The 24146-nt window shown below is 38.3% G+C and overlaps 1 protein-coding gene and 1 pseudogene across 2 annotated transcripts in view; one reads left to right on the top strand and one right to left on the bottom strand.

Moving 5' to 3' along the window:
- KLF8 (KLF transcription factor 8) overlaps positions 1-24146 on the top strand; it is a 313859-nt gene that overhangs the window by 54033 nt on the left and 235680 nt on the right. The window lies entirely within an intron of this gene.
- On the bottom strand, positions 16410-17138 carry LOC102999699 (TIR domain-containing adapter molecule 2-like; annotated as a pseudogene).

Genomic DNA, 24146 nt, shown 5'->3' with positions numbered 1-24146 from the left:
GGGGAGATTAATCCACTTAATATAAACTAGTGATAGAAAATAACTATTATTACAATTTTGTCATTTGTTTTCATTCTTCTTGTGGGTTTTTTTTTTTGTCCCTCTTTTCCTCTCTTGCTGTCTTTGGGTTTCATTGATATTTTTGTACTGATATGCTTTGATTCCTTTCTCTTTTGTTTCATCTACCTTTTATAGGTATTTTCTTTGTAGTTATTGTGGGGTTATGTAAAAATATTATAGCTATGAAAATCTGTTTTAAGCTGATAACTTCTATTGCATATAAAGAATAAACTTTTATTTCTCCCTCCCTACTTTGTTATTGATGTTACAATTTACATCTTTTTATATTTTGTATACATTAATGTATTTTATAGTTAGTTATGATTTTTTAACATCTTTATTGGAGTATAATTGCTTTACATTGTTGTGTTAGTTTCTGCTATATAAGAAAGTGAATCAGCTATATGTATACTTATATACCCATATCCCCTCCCTCTTGCATTTCCCTCCCACCCTCCCTATCCCACTCCTCTAGGTGGCTAGTTATTTTTAACATTTTTTTTTAACTTTTATACTAACATTAAAAGTGATTTACTTATCACTTACAAAGTGTTACAATATTCTGTATTTGTCTATATTTTTGTCTTTACCAGTGAGTTTTATGCTTTCATATGTCTTTGTATTTTTGTTCAGCATCCTTTCTTTTTAACTTAAAGAACCCCCTTTAGCATTTCTTGTAAGGCAGGCCTAGTGGTAATGAACTCCTTCAGTTTTGTTTGTCTGGGAAAGTCTTCATTTCTTCTTCATTTTTAAGAGACTGTTTGGCCAGCTGTAGTATTCTTGGTTGGCAGGTTTTTTTTCTGTCAGTATTATGAATATACTATCCTACTCCCTCTGGCCTGCAATTTGATATAGGCATTTGATAAGTGGAATCTTGGAGAAAGTATTCCAGTAAGAAAGAACAACACGTCAAAGAATGAGCAGGTATGAGGTAATTAGGAAATAACTAGTTGCCCATATGTCATTCCAGTCCTGATACTAGTGGAAACCACTGCTGTGGGCTTGGTATATATAATTACCTGGTCTACTTTTAAAAAATACTTTTGCATACCTTCATATAGATTCATAAGCAATATATAATTCTGTATACATATTCTGTAAGTTACATAAATAATATCATATTTTACATATTGTTCCTCATCTTTTATTTTTTATCCAAAATTAGGTGCTGTGTTAGTGCCTGTGGGAATGCCTACTATGGGCAGTGGGGGTTGTTGCAATCTAGCCATACACACACACACACACACACACACACACACACACACACAGAGTTCATTCCTCTGGTATTAGATCATACAGCTATGACATATATTATTTATCTATTTTCCTGTTGATGGATATGAAATTTTTACTATTAAAAATAATGCCACTATTTAAAAATGTGCATATTTCTTCAAATATGCATGTACAAGTGTGTCTCTACAGCAGAGATTCTTAATTTTTTGTGCCATATATTCTTTTGTGTGTCTAGTGAAGTTTATGAACACCTTCTCAGAAAAAAGTTTTAAAATAAATAAAGCACAATGCATCAGATTACAAAGGAAACCAATTTTTTGAAATATAATTATCATGTCTATATAACTATATATATAGATATATATATATAGATAGATATATAGTGAAAGGATAAAATGGGATTCTTTTAAAATTCTTTATGTAATAATATCTGTCAGTGGTTCTAATAGCTATTATAATTTAAAAGTACTGATGAATGTAAATGATGTTTCAAGGTAGCTCTAATAAATAATATGTTGTGGAACTATTTGAAATTTCTATTAGAGCCTAAGTCATAGGTACTGCTAATAAAACTGGTGTTTTGCCTACATTCATAATCAAAAGCAATATTACATTTCAATTAATGAAAATAAAGGTGTAACGTTTTTCCCACCCAAGATCACAGACCTCCTGAAGGTGTGTAGACCTCATGTTAAGAAGGCCTACCTAGAGTCTATGCATGGGATTGGATTTGCTGAATCACAAGGTATGAACATCTTAGGCTGAATCACTCTCCAAAGTGTCTGTAATGGTTTTAACTCCCACCAGCAGTGTTTGAGTTTCTATTGTTCCACACACTCTCCAATCCTTTATGTAGCTTGCCAACTTGATGGCTTAAAAATGATATTCAATGTTGTTTCAATTTGAATTTTCTTTATGACTAGTGAGATTGGACATCTCTTCATCTGTTTATTGGCCATTTGGTTTTCTTATTCTGTGACCTGCCTTTGTACATTTTCCTAATAGATAATTGAAGGGTTTGTGTGAGAAAATGACATAATCTCTTCCTTGCTCAATAGTTAGGTCTCTTCCAGCTCTAGCACTTTCTGACTTGGTTGTAGTAATTTGCTAAAAGTCAGTGGTCAGTGGGATTCAGGCAATGTGAAAGCCATCGTGTTATACAGACTGCAATGGATAAAAGGAAGAATAGCAGATGGGAAAATAGTAAAGAAGTTGTTGAAATAGGTAACAAGGAGGTAAACAAGGGAAGCATCAGTGGTTGTGGAAAGGAAACTAATGTAAGTGACATTGTGAATAAAGAATCCACAGGGTATTGCTTAAGGGAAAAGGGGATAACTAGGAACCAAAATCAGAGCCACAGAAGTGTCTTGGAAATGGGGGGGCAGTTTTGATTTGTTAGTCTCTATTCCTTTAAAATTAGTATTGTAAACTCTCTTAAACAGCAGTCTCTTTCCCAGAGAATATGAAGATAGATAGATAGATAGATAGATAGATAGATAGATAGATAGATGTGTGTAAGTAACTAGAAAACAACGAGCTCTAATTATGAATGTATTTTTAGAGCAGATGTATCCAGAGATCCATGCAGTGTCAGTCTAATTTTTGCATGCTATTGAACCTGGGTTTTGGAACTTAGGTTCAAATCTCAGCTTAAGCAGTTTGTAGCAGTGTGACCTTGGGCAAATCACTTAACCTTACAATACCATGAGCCCAATATTACCTTTCACACAGAATTATTGTGAGATAAGTATAAGGTAATATACATAAGTACATAATACAGAATCTGGCACAGAGAGTATTTAGCACATTTGTTGAGTGAATTAGTCAAAATTGATAGTCCCATTCTTGAAGACCTAGAAGCTGCAATAGTAATTTGGAGTCATTAACCTCTATTAGTTTATATTTTTTCTTCCACTTTATTTATGATTTAAAAGTAATAACTCTTGGTGATATGCATAACAATTCTTAGCTAAATAGGCTGATTAGAGCATGCCATTCATTCCCTATGCCAAATGAAAAAATACTGGAAACAATAATAACTCACATTTATTAAACACTATCTCCAAGCATTATTGTAGGTGTTTTATATGAATTAAGCCATGAATTTTCACTAAAGGGAAAACTAAGTCATAAAAGGGTTAATTAATTTGTCCAAGGTCATACAACTATAATGGTTCCTGAGTCTATGTAGAAAGGAAGAGTGACCTGTCCAAGTGTCATGTATTTATACTGTCAAGTCCATTTTACCATGTTAATTACTTTAACTGTTCTATAAGTTTATTGTTTTCATTTACTATATAAATATATGCTTTAAGTTAAACATCATGTGGGTATATTTTTTTTAAAAAAAAACTTTTAAAAAATGAAACATTTTAAAAAATCTATTATCTCAGAGAGGTCAGTGCAAGAGATTGGAGGAGACATTATGTATCTATCTTTAACATTTTATTCTAACATTAGGGAGGTCCCTTCTATTATGGAAAATATCTCAGGCGTCTAGAAATCCCTTTCTTGTCTCCTACCTCAGCCAAGGTCTGGCCTGAAGGAAATGGCAGCAGGGCCTATAAGGATGAGTTTTCATTTGCCTTAAATTTTTTCCTATACCACAGAAGCAGACTCTGGAGAGCTAAACTTGGGGCCTGGCTAGCTTGTAGGCAATGGTTATGTATGCTGGGAGGGTGGCCTAAGAAAAGTAGTAGACTTCCAAGCACGATGACAGCAAGTCCAGAACAGGACCTCCTTGCTTGCCCTGTCAGGAACTCCTGACCAGCCCTCACAGGGTTCTTTCTGCATTGTCGAAGGCAAAGGGCATAGTCAGTCTTTCAGACAGTAAGAGAAGAGGATGTCTACAGCTGGTAGGAGGGAAAAGAGGATAATGGAGAAGGGCAGTGGAGGAACATGCAGTGGGCCTGAGACTGACGCTATGGATGGCTGTGGGGTAAAGACAAGACAGCTCTGCCAGGCAAAGTGAGAAAGCAGTTACTCATTTTACAGTGGTGAGGAAGGAGTGTTGTATGTTTGCTAGTGGAGAAATGAAGGAAAAAAATGGCATTCATTTTGGTTAAAAGAGAAGGGTGCTATTTTTGTTTTTGTTTTCTCCCTTTCCCCAATATAGCTGTCCCTACTCCCAAGTAATTTTAAAGTGTGTTATTAATTTTTATTAATGTTTTTGAACTTGGGTTTTTTACTACTGTGGCAAAATATACATAAAATTTACCATTTAACAATACAATTCAGTGGTATTAACTACATTCACAATGTTGTGCAACCATCATTGCTATCTATTTCCAGAACTTTTTCATCATCCCAAACAGAAACTCTGTACCCATTAAACATGACTCCCTATTCTTCCCTCCCCTCAGCCCATAGTCATCTCTATTCTTCTTTCTGTCTCTATGAATTTACCTATTCTAGGTACTTCATATAAGTGGAATCATACAATATTTGTGCTTTTATGTCTGGCTTTTTTCACTTAACAATGCTTTTCACTTAATAATGCTTTCAAGGTTCATCTATGTTGTAGGCATGAATCCGAATTTTGTTTCTTTTTAAAGTGGCATAATATTCCATTGTATATAAGAACTTTTTTTTTAACATCTTTATTGGAGTATAATTGCCTTACAATGGTGTGTTAGTTTCTGTTTTATAACAAAGTGAATCAGATACACATAGACATATGTCCCCATATCTCTTCCCTCTTGCGTCTCCCTCCCTCACACCCTCCCTATCCCGCCCCTCTAGATGGTCAAAAATCACTGAGCTAATCTCCCTGTGCTATGCGGCTGCTTCCCACTAGCTACCTATTTTACGTTTGGTAGTGTATATATGTCCATGACACCCTCTCACTTTATCCCAGCTTACCCTTCCCGCTCCCCGTATCCTCAAGTCCATTCTCTAGTAGGTCTGTGTCTTTATTCCCGTCTTGCCCCTAGGTTCTTCATGACCATTTTTTCTTCTTTTTTTTAGATTCCATATATATGTGTTAGCATACAGTATTTGTTTTTCTCTTCTGACTTACTTCACTCTGTATGACAGACTCTAGGTCCATCCACCTCACTACAAATAACTCAATTTCGTTTCTTTTTATGGCTGAGTAATATTCCACTGTATATATGTGCTACATCTTCATTATCCATTCATCTGTTGAAGGGCAGTTAGGTTGCTTCCATGTTCTGGCTATCATAGATAGAGCTGCAATGAACATTTTGGTACATGACTCTTTTTGATTTATGGTTTTCTCAGGGTATATGCACAGTAGTGGGATTGTTTGCTCGAATGGTAGTTCTATTTTTAATTTTTTAAGGAACCTCCATACTGTTCTCCAAGGTGGCTGTATCAATGTACATTCCCACCAACAGTGCAAGAGTGTTCCCTATTCTCCACACCCTCTCCAGCATTAATTGTTTGTAGATTTTTTGGTGATGGTCACTCTGACTGGTGTGAGATGATATATCACTGTAGTTTTGATTTGCATTTCTCTAATGATTAATGATGTTGAGCATTCTTTCATGTGTTTGTTGCCAATCTGTATAAATTCTATGGAGAAATTTCTATTTAAGTCTTCTTCCCATTTTTGGATTGGGTTGTTTGTTTTTTTGATATTGAGCTGCATGAGCTGCTTGTAAATTTTGGAGATTAATCCTTTCTCAGTTGCTTCATTTGCAAATATTTTCTCCCATTCAGAGGGTTGTCTTTTCGTCTTGTATACGGTTTCCTCTGCTGTGCAAAAGCTTTTAAGTTTCATTACGTCCCATATGTTTATTTTGGTTTTTATTTCCATTTCTGTAGGAGGCGGATCAAAAAGTATTTTGCTGTGATTTATGTCATAGAGTGTTCTGCCTATGTTTTCCTCTAAAAGTTTGATAGTGTCTGGCCTTAAATTTAGGTCGTTAATCTATTTTGAGTTTATTGTTGTGTATGGTGTTAGGGAGTGTTCTAATTCCATTCTTTCACATGTAGCTGTCCAGTTATCACAGCACCACTTACTGAAGAGGCTGTCTTTTCTCCACTGTATATTCTTGCCTCCTGTATCAAAGATAAGATGACCATATGTGCATGGGTTTATCTCTGGGCTTTCTATCCTGTTCCATTGAACTATATTTCTGTTTTTGTTCCAGTACCATACTGTCTTGATTACTGTAGCTTTATAGTATAGTCTGAAGTCAGGGATCCTGATTCCTCAAGCTCAGTTTTTCTTTCTCAAGAGTGCTTTGGCTATACGGGGTCTTTTGTGTTTCCATACACATTGTGAAATTTTTTGTTCTAGTTCTGTGAAAAATGCCAGTGGTAGTTTGAAAGGGATTACATTGAATCTGTAGATTGCTTTGGATAGTAGAGTCATTTTTGCAATGTTGATTCTTCCAATCCAAGAACATGGTATATCTCTCCATCTATTTGTATCATCTTTAATTTCTTTCATCAGTGTCTTATAATTTTCTGCATACAGGACTTTTGTCTCCTTAGGTAGGTTTATTCCTAGACATTTTATTCTTTTTGTTACAATGTAAATGGGAGTGGTTTCTTAATTTCACTTTCAGATTTTTCATCATTAGTGTATAGGAATGCCAGAGATTTCTGTGTATTAATTTTGTATCCTGCTACTTTACCAAATTCATTGATTAGCTCTAGTAGTTTTCTGGTAGCATCTTTAGGATTCTCTATGTATAGTATCATGTCATCTGCAAACAGTAACAGCGTTACTTCTACTTTTCCGATTTGGATTCCTTTTATTTATTTTTTTCTTCTCTGATTGCTGTGGCTAAAACTTCCAAATCTATGATGAATAATAGTGGTGAGAGAGGGCAACCTTGTCTTCTTCCTGATCTTAGTGGAAATGGTTTCAGTTTTTCACCATTGAGGATGTTGTTGGCTGTGGGTTTGTTATATATGGCCTTTATTATGCTGAGGAAAGTTCCCTCTATGCCTACTTTCTGGAGGGTTTTTATCATAAATGGGTGTCGAATTTTGTCAAAAGCTTTTTCTGCATCTATTGAGATGATCATATGGTTTTTTCTCCTTCAATTTGTTAATCTGGTTTATCACATTGATTGATTTGCGTATATTGAAGAATCCTTGCATTCCTGGGATAAACCCCACTTAACAGTGTTGTATGATCCATTTAATGTGCTTTTGGATTTTGTTTGCTGGTATTTTGTTGACGAGTTTTGCATCTATGTTCATCAGTGATATTGACCTGTAGTTTTTTTTCTTTGTGACATCTATTCTGGTTTTGGTATCAGGGTGAGGGTGGCAGAATGAGTTTGGGAGTGTTCCTCCCCCTGCTATATTTTGGAATAATTTGAGAAGGATAGGTGTTAGCTCTTCTCTAAATGGTTGATAGAATTCGCCTGGGAAGCCACCTGGTCCTGGGCTTTTGTTTGTTGGAAGATTTTTAATCACAGTTTCAATTTCAGTGCTTGTGATTGTTCTGTTCATATTTTCTATTTCTTCATGGTTTAGTCTCGGAAAGTTGTGCATTTCTAAGAATTTGTCCATTTCTTCCAGGTTATCCATTTTATTGGCATAGAGGTGCTTGTAGTAATTTCTCATGATCCTTTGTATTTCTGCAGTGTCAGTTGTTACTTCTCCTTTTTCATTTCTAAATCTATTGATTTGAGTCTTCTCCCTTTTCTTCTTGATTAATCTGGCTAATGATTTATCAATTTTGTTTATTTTCTCAAAGAACCAGTTTTTAGTTTTATTGATCTTTGCTATAGTTTCCTTCATTTCTTTTTCACTTATTTGTGATCTGATCTTTATGATTTCTTTCCTTCTGCTAACTTTGGGGTTTTTTTGTTCTTCTTTCTCTAAGTGCTTTAGGTGTAAGTTTAGGTTGTTTATTCGAGATGTTTCTTATTTCTTAAGGTAGGATTGTATTGCTATAAACTTCCGTCTTAGAACTGCTTTTGCTGGATCCCATAGGTTTTGGTTCATTGTGTTTTCATTGTCATTTGTTTCTAGATATTTGTTGATTTCCTTTTTGATTCCTTCACTCATCTCTGGTCACTAAGTAATGTATTGCTTAGCCTCCATGAGTTTGTAATTTTTACAGATTTTTTCCTGTAATTGATATCTAGTCTCCTAGTGTTGTGGTTGGAAAAAATACTTGATATGATTTCAATTTTCTTAAATTTACCAGGGCTTGATTTGTGACCCAAGATATGATCTATCCTGGAGAATGTTCCCTAAGCACTTGAGAAGAATGTGTATTTTGTTCTTTTTGGATGGAATGTCCTATAAATTTAAATTAAGTCCATCTTGTTCAATGTATCATTTAAAGCTTGTGTCCCCTTATTTATTTTCATTTTGGATGATCTGTGCATTGGTGAAAGTGGGGTGTTAAAGTCCCCTAATATGATTCTGTTACTGTCAATTTCTCCTTTTATGGCTGTTAGTATTTGCTTATGTATTGAGGTGCTCCTATGTTGGGTGCAGAAATATTTACAATTGGTATATCTTCTTCTTGGATTGATCCCTTGATCATTATGTAGTGTCCTTGTTTGTCTCTTGTAAGAGTCTTTCTTTTAAAGTCTATTTTGTCTTATATGAGATTGCTACTCCAGATTTCTTTTGATTTAAATTTGCATGGAATACCTTTTTCTATTTCCTCACTTTCAGTCTTTATATGTCCCTAGGTCTGAGGTGGGTCTCTTGTAGATAGCATATATACGGGTCTTGTTTTTGTATCCATTCAGCCAGTCTATGTCTTTTTGTTGGAGCATTTAATCCATTTACATTTAAGCTAATCATCTATATGTATGTTCCTATTACCATTTTCTTAATTATATTGGGTTTTTTTTGGTAAGTCTTTACCTTCTCTTGTGTTTCCTGCCTAGAGAAGTTCCTTTAGCGTTTGTTGTAAAGCTGGTTTGGTGGTGCTGAATTCTCTTAGCTTGTGCTTGTCTGTAAAGATTTTAAGTTCTCCATCAAATCTGAATGAGATCCCTGCTGGGTAGCGTAATCTTGGTTGTAGGTTTGTCTCCTTCATCACTTTAAATATGTCCTGCCACTCCCTTCTGGCTTGCAGAGTTTCTGCTGAAAGATCAGCAGTTAACCTTATTGGGATTCCCTCGTGTGTCATTTGTTATTTTTTCCTTGCTTCTTTTAATATTTTATCTTTGTATGTAATTTTTGATACTTTGATTAATATGTGTCTTGGCGTGTTTCTCCTTGGATTTATCCTGTATGGGACTCTCTGTGCTTCCTGGACTTGATTACCTATTTCCTTTCCCATGTTAGGGAAGTTTTCAAGTTTAATCTCTTCAACTATTTTCTCAGTCACTTTCTTTTTCTCTTCTTCTGGGACCCCTATAATCCGAATGTTGGTGCATTTAATGTTGTCGCAGAGGTCTCTGAGACTGTCCTCACTTCTTTTCATTGTTTTTTCATTGTTCTGCTCTGCAGTAGTTATTTCCAACATTTTATCTTCCAGGTCATTTATCCGTTCTTCTGCCTCAGTTATTCTGCTATTGATCCTTTCTAGAGAAATTTAAATTTCATTTATTGTGTTGTTCACCACTGTTTGTTTGCTCTTTAGTTTTCTACGCACTTGTTAAAGGTTTCTTGTATTTTCTCCATTCTATGTCCAAGATTTTGGATCATCTTTTCTATCATTATTCTGAATTCTTTTTCAGGTAGACAGCCTATTTCTTCTTCATTTGTTAAGTCTGGTGGGTTCTTGCTTTGCTTCTTCATCTGCTGTGTGTTTCTCTGTATTCTCATTTTGCTTAACTTACTGTGTTTGGGGTCTACTTTTTGCAGGCTGCAGGTTCATATTGCCCATTGTTTTTGCTGTCTGTCCCCAGTGGCTAAATTTGGTTCAGTGTAGTGTGTTGGCTTCTTGGTGGAGGAGGCTAGTACCTGTGTTATGGTGGATGAGGCTGGATCTTGTCTTTCCTTGGGCAGGTCCAAATCTGGTTGTGTGTTCTGGGGTGTCTGTTGCCTTATTATGATTTCAGGCAGCCTGTCTGCTAATGGATGGTGTTGTGTTCCTGTTTTGCTAATTGTTTGGCATAGGGTGTCAAGCACTGTAGCCTGCTGGTCATTGAGTGGAGCTGGGTCTTGACGTTGAGATGGAGGTCTCTGGGAGATTTTCACCATTTGATATTATGTGGAGCTGGGAGGTCTCTTGTGGACCAGTGTCCTGTAATTGGCTCTCTCACGTCAGAGACACAGCCCTGATGCCTGGCTGGAGCACCAACAGCCTGTCATCCACACGGCTCAGAATGAAAGGGAGAAAAAAATGAAAGAAAGAAAGAAAGAAGAAAATAAAATAAAATAAAGTTAATATAAAGAATAAAAAATAATTATTAAGAAAAATTTTTTGAAGAGTAAAAAAAACAAAAACAAATACACAGACAGACAGAACCCTAGCAGAAATGGTAAAAGCAAAGCTATACAGACAAAATCACATACAGAAGCATACACATACTCACCCCCTAAAAGAGATAAAGGGAAAATATATATATATATATATATATATATATATATATATATATATATATGTATATATATATATCGTTGCTCCCAAGGTCCACCTCCTCAATTTGGGAAGATTCGTTGTCTATTCAGGTATTCCACAGATGCAGGGTACAGAAAGTTGATTGTTGATATTTAATATGCTGCTTCTCAGGCCGCTGGAAGAAATTTCCCTTTCTCTTCTTTGTTCGCACAGCTCCTGGGGTTCAGCTTTGAATTTGTACCTGCCTCTGTGTAGGTCGCCTGAGGGCATCTGTTCTTAGCTCAGACAGGACAGGGTTAAAGGAGCAGCTGATTCGGGGTCTCTGGCTCACTGATGCCGGGGGAAGGGAGGGGTATGGAGTGCGAGGTGAGACTGCAGTGGCAGAGGCCAGCGTGACGTTGCACCAGCCTAAGGCGCACCGTGCCTTCTCCCGGGGAAGTTGTCCCTGGATCACGGGACCCTGGCAGTGGCGGGCTTCATAGGCTCCCGGGAGGGGAGGTGTTTTTTTTTTTTAATAACATATTTATTGGAGTATAACTGTTTTACAATGGTGTGTTAGTTTCTGCTTTATAACAAAGTCAATCAGTTATACATATACATATGATCCCATGTCTCTTCCCTTTTGCATCTCCCTCTCTCCCACCCTCCATATCCCACCCCTGTAGGTGGTCACAAATCATCGAGCTGATCTCCCTGTGCTATGCAGCTACTTCCCACTAGTTATCTATTTTACGTTTGGTAGTGTATATATGTCCATGCCACTCTCTCACTTTGTCACAGCTTACCCTTCCCCTCCCCATATCCTCAAGTCCATTCTCTAGTAGGTCGGTGTCTTTATTCCCGTCTTACACATAGGTTCCTCATGACCTTTATTTTTTTCTTAGATTCCATATATATATATGTTAGCATATGGTATTTGTTTTTCTCTTTCTGACTTACTTCACTCTGTATGACAGACTCTAGGTCCATCCACCTCACTACAAATATTTCAATTTCATTTCTTTTTATGGCTGAGTAATATTCCATTTTATATATGTGCCACATCTTCTTTTTTTGAGCTTATGGCTTGTTGTTGTTTTTTTTAACATCTTTATTGGAGTATAATTGCTTTACAATGGTGTGCTAGTTTCTGCTTTATAACAAAGTGAATCAGTTATACATATACATATGGTCCCATATCTCTTCCCTCTTGCATCTCCCTCCCTCCCACCCTCCGTATCCCACCCCTCTAGGTGGTCACAAACCATCAAGCTGATCTCCCTGTGCTATGCAGCTACTTCCCACTAGCTATCTATTTTACGTTTGGTAGTGTATATATGTCCCTGCCATTCTCTCACTTTGTCACATCTTACCCTTCCTCCTCCCCATATCCTCAAGTCCATTCGCTAGTAGGTCTGTGTCTCTATTCCCGTCTTGCCACTAGGTTCTCCACGACCTTTTTTTTTTCCTTATCCATATATATGTGTTAGCATACTGTATTTGTTTTTCTCTTTCTGACTTACTTCACTCTGTATGACAGACTCTAGGTCCATCCACCTCACTACAAATAACTCAATTTCGTTTCTTTTTATGGCTGAGTAATATTTCATTGTACATATGTGCCACATCTTCTTTATCCATTCGTCCGATGATGGACACTTTGGTTGCTTCCATGTCCTGGCTATTGTAAATAGAGCTGCAGGTACATGTAAAAGTATGAAATTAGACCACTCCCTAACATCATACACAAAAATAAACTCAAAATTGATTAAAGACCTAAACGTAAGGCCAGACACTATCAAACTCTTAGAGCAAAAAATAGGCAGAACACTCTGTGACATAAATAACAGCAAGATCCTTTTTGACCCACCTCCTAGAGAAATGGAAATAAAAACAAAAATAAACAAATGGAACCTAATGAAACTTAAAAGCTTTTGCACAGCAAAGGACACTATAAACTATATGAAAAGACAGCCCTCAGAATGGGAGAAAATATTTGCAAATGAAGCAACTGACAAAGGTTTAATCTCCAAGATTTACAAGCAGCTCATGAAGCTCAATATCAAATAACAAACAACCCAATCCAAAAATGGGCAGAAGGCCTAAACAGACATTTCTCCAAAGAAGATATACAGATTGCCAACAAACACATGAAAGAATGCTCAACGTCATTAATCATTAGAGAAATGCAAATCAAAACTACAATGAGATATCATCTCACACCTGTCAGAATGGCCATCATCAAAAAATCTAGAAACAATAAATGCTGGAGAGGGTGTGGAGGAAAGGGAACCCTCTTGCACTGTTGGTGGGAATGTAAGTTGATACAGCCACTATGGAGAACAGTATGGAGGTTCCTTAAAAAACTAAAAATAGAAGTACCATACGACCCAGCAATCCCACTACTGGGCATATACCCTGGGAGGTGTGGATAGTGATCTGTGCTTGCACACAGGCTTCTTGGTGGCTGCAGCAGCAGCCTTAGCATTTCATGCCCGTCTCTGGGTTCTGCGCTGATAGCCACGGCTCGCGCCAGTCTCTGGAGCTCCTTTAAGTGGCGCTCTTAATCCCCTCTCCCGCGCACCAGGAAACAAAGAGGCAAGAAAAAGTCTCTTGTCTCTTTGGCAGCTCCAGACTTTTTCCCGGACGCCCTCCGGGCCAGCTGTGGTGCACTAGCCCTTTCAGGCTGTGTTCACGCAGCCAACCCCAGTCCTCTCCCTAGGATCCGGCCTCGAAGCCCGAGCCTCAGCTCCCAGCCCCCACCTGTCCCGGCGGGTGATGAGACAGCCTCGGGCTGGTGAGTGCTGGTCTGCACCTATCCTCTGTGCGCGAATCTCTCCGCTTTGCCCTCTGCACCCCTGTTGCTGCGCTGTCCTCCATGGCCCTGAATCTTTCCCCCTCTGCCACCCACAGTCTCCACCCGTAAAAGAGCTTCCTAGTGTGTGGAAACCTTTCCTCCTTCACAGCTCCTTCCCACTGGAGCGGGTCCCATCTCTATTCTTTTGTCTCTGTTTTTTCTTTTTTCTTTTCCCCTCCCCAGGTACGTGGAGAGTTTATTGACTTTTGGGAGCTCTGAAGTCTTCTGCCAGCGTTCAGTGTGTGTTCTGTGGGAGTTTTTCCACATGTAGACGTATTTCTGATGTATTTGTGGGGAGGAAGGTGATCTCCGCATCTTACTCTTCAGCCATCTTGAAGCTCCCCCAGAACTTGGGTTTTTAATGACACCTTTGAGGCATCATAATTTTGGGGACCTCTCGTTAGGTTAACTGATAAGTTTACCTTATGGTGTAGGTCATGTGGCAATGGGAATTTTGTCCGATTCTTCTGTGAAGCTGCAGGGTGGGCAGTAAGGTCCACAGGTACTCAAAACGGATGCTCTCCAGCATGTGGCAAATTTTCACACAATTTCCTGTGTATGTGTAAGTCTGAATCTATACATGTGTACATGCATACACACACAGTCACACCACACACACACACACACACACACACATCCCTAAGGCCACACCTTTACCTCTTTTCATTTTCAGTTTAGCTATTTTGATAATCCCTACTTACAACTGTTAATTTCAACATATATAGTTATTCAGCACTTAAAATTATAAACATATATTTAACTCCAAATTGAATGAGACATTGTGCCTGGTGCTCTATGGGGAAGTATAGATTGATAAATCTTTTCACAAAAACTTTTCCACAATCTTCATTAGCATTAGAAATAATCAAGTTTAGTCAAGAGTAAAGAATAAAAACACTTATTTAAAAAACACCATCCAGCTTTGGCAGGCAGTGAGGGTGAGTGGTTAATGTTTTATTTGTACATGTAATTGGAGATATAGGAAGCAGTATGGCAAAAAAAATGAATACTTATCATTAGAATTGAAAAAGAAAAGTGAGTAGTAAACTACTACGAGAGAAAGGAACTTTAAGTCACCATACAACGAGAAGAATCTCATCTTTGATAAGTAGTAGTAGAGGAGGAGGTTTGACTTACTTGCAGGATTATGGGAGAAGTTCCTCAGGAAACATGTTGGTTCATGACTATGAAGAGGTATACTACAGAAAGATGTGAGCAGACTCCAGTGTTAGTAGGGGATATGGAGAAGTGCGGATAAGGAAAAAAAAATCAGGCAGAATGTCTTTGCTCAAGGGTCCCTATAAAAATGTATTAAAAAAAATCTGAGTAAGCATGTATTGTAATTCTTTTCTGTGACTATAAAAGTATAATGGACAGCATTAGAAATCAATTATGCAGTAAACATATAAGAATATCCTTTCATTGTAGGCATATACCTTCCTGCATCTATTTTAGTATATATCACATTATAAAATTCTGTTTTTTCCTTGTTCCATTTTCTGGTTCCTAGTTGTTCACATTCTGGAAGAAGACAAAGCCTTTAGAGATCCATCAATCCAATCTTTTTTTATTTCACAGTAAAGGAGAGTAAATTGCTTGCCCATGGTCACATTAATCCTCAGTGGCAGCAATTGGACTAGAACAAGGTCTCCTGGTCGCCCATCAGGTGCTTTCATTACAACATGACATGCTTAATATATCATCCTGTCCCTGCTCTGTACATGATGGTTCTCCGTCATTCTCAGCTGGGGCAGAATGGCTGTGAGGGAAAGGAGTCAGTCTATTTGAGGCCCCTCTGGCTTGCTATGAGTGAGGGGCACTAGAAGAGGTGGCAATAAAACACATCTCCTACTTCTATCCCAAATCTAAAAATAAACACACACACACACACACACACACACACACACACATGCACACAGTCACTCTACTCTGATCACCTAGCTGAGAAATATTTCCTGGATAGAGCGTTTTGTGTGAGAAGAAATTTTAAAGGCTGCCATAAGAGAGGTTATTGATTTTAAAGGAGAATTTAAATTAATACTTAGAGATTTTAAAGGCCCAGGACACATACACCTTTCAGAAGCTCTTCAAATAAAGCCCTAGTTACAGTTGATGACTGGCATGGAGATCTTCAGGCTCCAGGGGACATCTCAACAGCACTCATGGAGTCCCTAACCACAACACTATCAAATGCACTCCTAATCAGTGGTAGGAATTGCTTCCAAACATGCAAATTCAAGCAGAAGGGAAAACACATTTGATTGGATTCTTTTTAAAAGCCCTACCATTTTCACATCTACTTTTGGTTTCATATTTATCAGCACCCCCATTCTAAATGTTCTATTCTGACTATCCATATTTCTGGGTGACAATACCGGGGATGCTTTATTACAATATATAGGAGAGGCTCCTCAAGAGGGAGGGTGGTCAGATCTCTCAGGGCCATTTTCTTCTGTGTGTCCTTTGAGAACAAAATGAAAGTGTTATCATATTTTAAAAATGTCTATCCTATAATCTTTCATTCAAGGTTCAGTACAAAGAATATGAATTTAAAATATCATCTGTCATATTCATGAACTAAGAAAACTATAAGAGGAAAGTCCTTGAAGCTCTGACAATCTCAATTTTATCAAAAAATCAAAAAGTATCATAATTCTATAGATTGTCCTAGAGAAATTTATCTTTCTTGTGCTCCATAGGTTTCTGTAGAGTAAGGTTTTCTTTTGTTTAAACTTTTTTCCTAGAAATTTGCTCTCTCAAGTGAAGAGATATCATTTGTTTACAAACAAGAGCCAGCTGTGTGTTGTGTGTTTCATCTCAGGCAATAAATTGCCTTTGTACCATATTTCTTGTCTCTTTCCATATACTTTGTTGTATCTTATACACAGAGTCCTGAAAATTTCTTTCTACTTGTGTAGGAAAGCCATAACTTTCTTTCTCTAGGGCATTGATGGTTCACAGAGCAAAGAGAGTCCTTTCTCAGGGCAGGGGGTTGTTCAGGGGCCACATGGGGATACACAGATATACAACAAATACAGAGTTGTGTTTGTGCTGTCTGTCAATGGAGTTCATTAGGGACATATAGAACTGGGACTTACTTACACCAGGTATCTCTTTAAAAGTTTTCAGTCAATAATGAGATTGACCAGGCAGACCCTTTTACAGCATCATCTAAATTCTGTAAATGCTGTTTGCCGCATGGCATCTCAGCAAAATTATTTCAGGTTTGATGGCAAAGTCACTTTGCAGCAGATTCTGGACTCTGAGAGCTTCGGCTCTGTCATCTTCAGCAATATCACAAATTTGAGGGAACGCCTCTTCTTCTGCTTCCACTTCAGGCATATCTTCCACTCCCTCAGCTCTCTCCTGCTCTACTGTTTGTATCTCTGTTGTATTGTTATGCTCAGCATCATCACACAGGGAGATTTCTTCAGATTTCTTGGAATCTGACTCATAATGTCTTTGATTTATATCCACACTGTGGCATTTACCCTAAGAGAGAGAAAGAGAGCAGGGATCTGTTTTGAGCTTCCCCATACCCATTATAAATATCAAAACCAGAAGAAAGCTTTATTTATTTCCTGGCATTTATTTTCATTCCTGCACCAAGACAAGACCTGCTGGGTTTTAGGGATGTGAAGCCAGAATAAGTAGACAATTAGGACTCATTGCACTGGTACTCCATTCTGGATAACAGGTGCTACAAAAGCACTCAGGCGGGACACCTGGAAGGCGGGCGGTGGCGTGGCCCCGTAATTTTTTTGTCTTCCTCTACTACGGAGTGCTGTGTGACTTCCCCCAGACATCCAGAGGGAGAGGTGTGTAGTCCATGGTGCACTGCAAATCCCGTACCCATGCCTACTGTCCCTGCGCGAAAGTCTGGGGACCGCTGAGTCCCCTCACTTTGGAGACTCGCTGCCACTTAACCCTTGGAGGCTGGCCTCGCTGGACCACGGCTCTGAGGGCCTGGTGGGACCCAGGTCGCGGCGCCATGTGTGGGGGTGGCCCCACCAGTCTTATTAATTTTAATTTCCATATTATTAGCTATCAATAATAATATGCTTCTCAGAGGGGGGGAAAAAGGAAACTACCTTTGACATAGTTCTAAGTGGAAATGATAGTGAAGGCTTTTGAATTTCCCCTGTTGTTGTGTATGAATGTGTGTGTGTTGCGTGAAAAGGAGAATGCAGCTAGTGATAATTGCTGAATTATGATCTGTGGGCAAAGTTTGGTGGTTTGATGTTCATGGAAGCTGGTATTGCTTAACTCTTTGGGGGAAAATATATATGCACATACATATAAATATATATTGTGTAATATATACTTATTTATTATGTAATATTTTATATATACTTATATTCAGTGTAACCATACGAAATTGTCATTTTTCAGGTCAAAAATGGTTAAATATCAGCAATTACATATGGTTATACTATGTGTGTATGTGTGTTTTAAGATGAACCCGAGAGAGAGAGAAAGAGGATGAGAAAGACAGAGACAGAGAGATACAGAGACAGGGACAGAGTAACAGAGAGAAAGAGAGAGTGAAGGATGTGTGTGTTTATGTGTGTATCTCATGGTAAAACTTATAAGTTGTGGGCATCTGTATCTAACTAGGATTGTCCTATAACTATGAAGCTGACACTAATTGTGGAGTTCATTTAGTCTCTCCATAAACCATCTCGGAAAAGTAGCTAACATTCTCCTTTCCACATATTTCTGAGAAAGGTAGTTGAACAAGCTTCTTGTTCAATCTCAATTTTAGGGTCTGAAAGCAATTGAATTCTGTATTACTTCCAGAATGAGAAAGGAAATAACTCATCATCATCTTAAAAAAATTTATAGTAGCCATTTGTATATTATAGTTAATCTCATGACTACAATTGAAAAATTAGTACTGGATTACAGAAATATGACCAAATCTTGTCAGCCATTTGATATGAAATCAGTCCCCAAGATTATTGTTTATTGTTGAGGTACTTGTTAGCCTCCTATTTCTCATGGACAATGAATCTTTCTAAAACCATTGTTGCTGTTTTAAAATGTTTCTTTGAGAAAGGACTGAGAATGCCTAGGTATAAAACGCACTTTTTTTCTGCAGCAAGTTGCTCCTTGCTGTCTGTTTTAAGGGTTATTGAATTATCTTCATTAATATTCAGCTTATGTATTAACACTTGCTCTATGCAGGTACATGAAAAGATGCTCAACATCACTAATTATTGGAGAAATGCAAATCAAAACAACAATGAAATATTACCTCACACCGGTCAGAATGGCTATCATCAAAAACTAAAAATAGAACTACCATATGATCCAGCAATTCCACTGCTGGGTATATATCAGAAGAAAACAAAAACACTAATTTGAAAAGATACGTGCACTCCAATGTTCATAGCAGCAGTATTTACAATAGCCAAGATATGGAAGCAACCTAAGTGTCCATCAACAGACTAATGGATAAAGAAGATGATATATATATATGTATATATATATATATGTGTATATATAAATATATATATATATATACATATATATATATATATATATAATGAAACATTACTCAGCCATAAAACAGAATGAAATTCTGTCCATTGCAAAAATGCAGATGGATCTAGAGTGTATTATGCTTGCTGAAATAAGGCAGAAAAAGAAAGATTCTCTATGTTATTACTTATATGTGGAATCTAAAAAATAAAACAAACAAATGTATCTAACAAAACAAACAGACTCACAGATCTAAAGAACATACTATTGGTTAGCAGTGGGGAGAGGGAAAGGGAAGAATGGTGAGATAGGGGTATGGGATTAGGAGACACAAACTACTATGTTTAAAATAAATAAGGAACAAGGATATATTGTACAGTACAGGGAAATATAACCATTATTTTGTAATAACTCTAAATGGAGTATAATCTATAAAAATATTGAAACACTATGTTGTACACCTGAAACTAATATTGTAAATCAACTATACTTCAATAAAAATGAAAGTGTCAAAAGCAGATGCCGGCACATAAAGTTAACTATGAGGCTTATTTGAGACAATAAAGTCCCGAGGCTGATTTTTTTTTCTATGAATGTACATTTTTAGAAATAACAGTAGAATTTAATGACGTTGGGCTCAGAAGACCAAGGAATCTCTAATTCCTACCTTAGACCATAGCTCTCCTCTCCACAAAGTTCCTGAGGAAGATACACACAAGAAACAATGGTAGTGAGAAGCAAAGTAGATACTTGTTATCCAGAATTCTATTCAGAGTACTGTGGTAGGTCAGGCTGGAGCTTATGGTTAAGTCCAGAGGCCTATGGGGCCTCTTTCCTCTACCTAAACCAAAACCTACATCTCAGGGACTTACCTGATTGTTGGCTGCAATGTGACAGATGACCACACAGATAAGCTTGATCAGTAAGAGAACAGAGAACTTACCACAACCATGATCTGATATATTTTGAAATTTGACTAGTCATATAAGTGTTCATTCTTCTTAGAGAGGAGTTTAGAAGTATGTCGGAGGAGGAGAAAATGTTTCCATGTACTCTGTCATTTCTAGAATTCTACATGCACTAAATGTGTTGGTTCTTTTGCCTCCAATGTAGCATTTGAACAAAATAGAAATCAGCATGTAATCAGCTAGGGGCGCTGTTTAGGACAGCACCTTTGTTTAGAGAAGGCAAGAGCTCTGAGGTCAGAAAAATTGTGAGGGACAGTATAGGGCATGCTAAGGATTTTAGTGTTTAGAAACATCATGCTACAGTAGTATGGAATATTCCTGGAAGAGAGGAGAGACTAGTGGCAGGAAGACAGTTTGGAGGCTTTTGTGATATTCTGAGTGAAAGATGTAGAGCCTGAAGTAAGGTAGTAGGCACTGGGCTGAAGAGAGGTAGGCAGATTCTAAAGATATAAACAAGGTGATGTGGCATAATCAAGATTTGGTTATTGATTTGTTGTGGGAGAAGAGGAAGTAAAAGGTGACTACTGTGTTTCTGATTTGGGCAATGGAGTGGAGAATGGTTCCAAGATAGCAGAAAAAGAGCAGGTTTTAGTGTGTGGATGCAGTATCACACTACAGATATTTTGTTCCAGAGTGTGCTTCTAGAACATTCAGATAGATGATAGATGGCTTGTTTTATATATATATATATATATATATATATATATATATATATATATATATATATATATCAGAAATATGACTGAATATGCAAATGAGTAGTATGTAGGTTGATATCTTCTAATGAAAACCTGGCATCCAAAGCCATGTATGTAACTGAATATATGATAACCTCATCTTGGAATTGAGCTTTGCCAAAAGAATAGCTGTGTGCAGGTCAAAGACATTCTTCAGAAACATTTCATAGCCTCATTCAGGACATGAGAATTGTGTAATTGAGGTCCCAATGACTTACACAAAGGAGCATAGAATAAAATAATGCAGCTTGGCAAAATATTCAAGGCAGGTGTTAACCATATTCGACCAAAATTATTAAAACCAAGAAACAACAACAACAAAAACCTTACATAAAATATCTGAAATTAATAATCTGCTGTGACATCAGTGAGAATGGTGGAGCAAAGACTACCAGAATACCTCTCATCCATAAAAGCAATGAGAATACTGGCAAAAATGGTCATAATCAATGTTTTCAAAGCTCTGGAAATTAACCAAAACCTTGTAGAACTCCACTGAGCATTTATTAAAAACCTCTGTATCTCAGTAAGGTTTGTAGCATTTTAACTTGCCCTATTCCCATGCCCACTCCCAGTTCTGCAGTAGCCTTGAAAACTAACAGTGTGTGATCACAGGGAAAACCAGCAACAAGGCAGTCACTGGAGGGGGCAGAGTAGGGTTGGACCTTTTTCAAAATCCCATTCTTGGAAAATTGTTATTTGACCTGTCTGGCAGCTTATGGGAAGAACCCATATACAAGGCTCTCTTTTACTGACCTGATTAAGAGCTGCCTCAGTGTCAATAACCAATTCCCCTGGGACATTTGTGAAAAACAATCAGAAACAACTATTTAACATTATGACTGCCTGAGGCAATAGGTACGAGTTGGAGTGAACAATAGGTTAACCAGAAAAGCTTAAAAGTAAAATATAGAGAATGAGATGTCCATAGGTGTGTTGATGGGCATACAATGTATAAATATTATTTTGTAGGAAAATTATAACACAAAATATGAGAAAGAGAAAAATTTTGGATATTATTGTATATTCAAAATATAATAAAACAAACAAGGGAATTAAGATGGTATGTTGCTCCACACACTAGGAAGCCCCTTCGTGGGCGGAGACTACAGGTGGCAGAGGGGGGAAGCTTCAGAGCCACGGAGGAGAGCACAGCAACAGGGGTGCGGAGGGGAAAGCAGAAAGATTCCCACTCCTGCATTGGTGAGTGCTGACCAGCACTCACCAGCCCGAGAGGATTGTCTGCTCACCCGCTGGGGCGGGCAGGGGCTGGGAGCTGAAGATAGGGCTTCGGAGGTCGGATCCCAGGGAGAGGACTGGGGTTGGCGGTGTGAACACAGCCTGAAGGGGTTAGCTCACCACAGCTAGCTGGGAGGGAGTCCGGGAAAAGGTCTGGAGCTGCCGAACAGGCAAGAGACTTTTTCGTGCCTCTTTGTTTCCTGGTGCACGAGGAGAGGGGATTCAGAGCGCCGCCCAAACGAGCTCCAGAGATGGGGGCGAGCCATGGCTATCAGCGCGGACAACAGAGACGGGTATGAAACACTAAGGCTGCTGCTGCTGCCACCAAGAAGCCTGTGAGCAAGCACAGGTCACTATCCACACTGCCCCTCCCGGGAGCCTGTGCAGCCCACCACTGCCGGGGTCCCGGGATCTAGGGACAACTTCTGCGGGAGAACGCATGGCGCTCCTCAGGCTGCTGCAATGACATGCTGGCCTCTGCCGCCACAGGCTCGCCCCGCAACTGTAACCTTCCCTCCCCCCCGCATGAGTGAGCCAGAGCCACCGAAGCAGCTGCTCCTTTAACCCCGTCCTGTGTGAGCGAAGAACAGAATCCCTCAGGCGACCTACGTGCAGAGGCGGGTCCAAATCCAAAGCTGAAACCTGGGAGCTGTGCGAACAAACAAAAGAAAGGGAAATTTCTCCCAGCAGCCTCAGAAGCAGCAGATTAAAGCTCCTCAAACAACTTGATGTACCTGCATCTGTGGAATACATGAATAAACAACAAATCATCCCAAATTGAGGAGGTGGACTTTGGGAGCAAGATATATTATTGTTTCCCCTTTTCCTCTTTCTGGGAGTGTGTATGTGTATACTTCTGTGTGAGATTTTGTCTGTATAGCTTTGCTTTCACCATTTGCCTTAGGGTTCTGTCTGTCTGTTTTTGGTTTTTTTCTTTTTAAAATTTTTTATCTTAATTATTTTTTATGTTAATAAATTTATTTTATTTTATCTTACTTTATTTTATTTTTTTAATCCTCTTTCTTTCTTTCTATCTATTTTCCTCCCTTTTATTCTGAGCCATGTGGATGAAAGGCTCTTGGTGCTCGAGCCAGTCATCAGGGCTGTGCCTCTGAGGTCAGAGAGCCAACTTCAGGACACTAGTCCACAAGAGACTTACCAGCTCCATGTAATACCAAATGGCGAAAAATCTCCCAGAGATCTCCATCTCAACACCAAGACCCAGCTTCACTCAACGACCAGCAAGCTACAGTGATGGACACCCTATGCCAAACAAATAGCAAGACAGGAAAACAGCCCCATCCATTAGCAGAGAGGCTGCCTAAAATCATAATAAGGCCACAGACACCCCAAAACACACCACCAGATGCCGACTTGCTCACCAGAAAGACAAGATCCAGCCTCATCCACCAGAACACAGGCACTAGTCCCCTCCACAAGGAAGCCTACACAACCCACTGAACCAACCTTAGCCACTGAGGACGGATACCAAAAACAACAGGAACTACGAACCTACAGCCTGCAAAAAGGAGACCCCAAACACAGTAACATAAGCAAAATGAGAAGACAGAAAAACACACAGCAGATGAAGGAGCAAGGTAAAAACACACCAGACCTAACAAATGAAGAGGAAATAGGCAGTCTACCTGAAAAAGAATTAAGAATAATGATAGTAAAGATGATGCAAAATCTTGGAAATAGAATAGACAAAATGCAAAAAACATTTAACAAGGACCTAGAAGAACTACAGGGGAACCAAGCAACGAAGAAAAACACAATAAATGAAATTAAAAATACTCTAGAAGGGATCAATAGCAGAATAACTGAGGCAGAAGAACAGGTAAGTGACCTGGAAGATAAAAAAGAGGAAACAACTACTGCCGAGCATAATAGAGAAAAAAGAATGAAAAGAACGGAGGACAGTCTAAGAGACCTATGGGACAACATTAAATGCACCAACATTCGAATTATAGGGGTCCCAGAAGAAGAAGAGAAAAAGAAAGGGACTGAGAAAATATTTGAAGAGATTATAGTTGAAAACTTCCCTAATATGGGAAAGGAAATAGTTAATCAAGTCCTGGAAGCACAGAGAGTCCCATACAGGATAAATCCAAGGAGAAACACGC

Source organism: Balaenoptera acutorostrata, chromosome X, assembly GCF_949987535.1.
Source record: "Balaenoptera acutorostrata chromosome X, mBalAcu1.1, whole genome shotgun sequence".
NCBI classification, from domain to species: Eukaryota; Metazoa; Chordata; class Mammalia; order Artiodactyla; family Balaenopteridae; genus Balaenoptera; species Balaenoptera acutorostrata.
The sequence above is the reverse complement of the archived record's forward strand: the minus strand, read 5'-3'. Positions and strand labels throughout refer to the sequence as shown.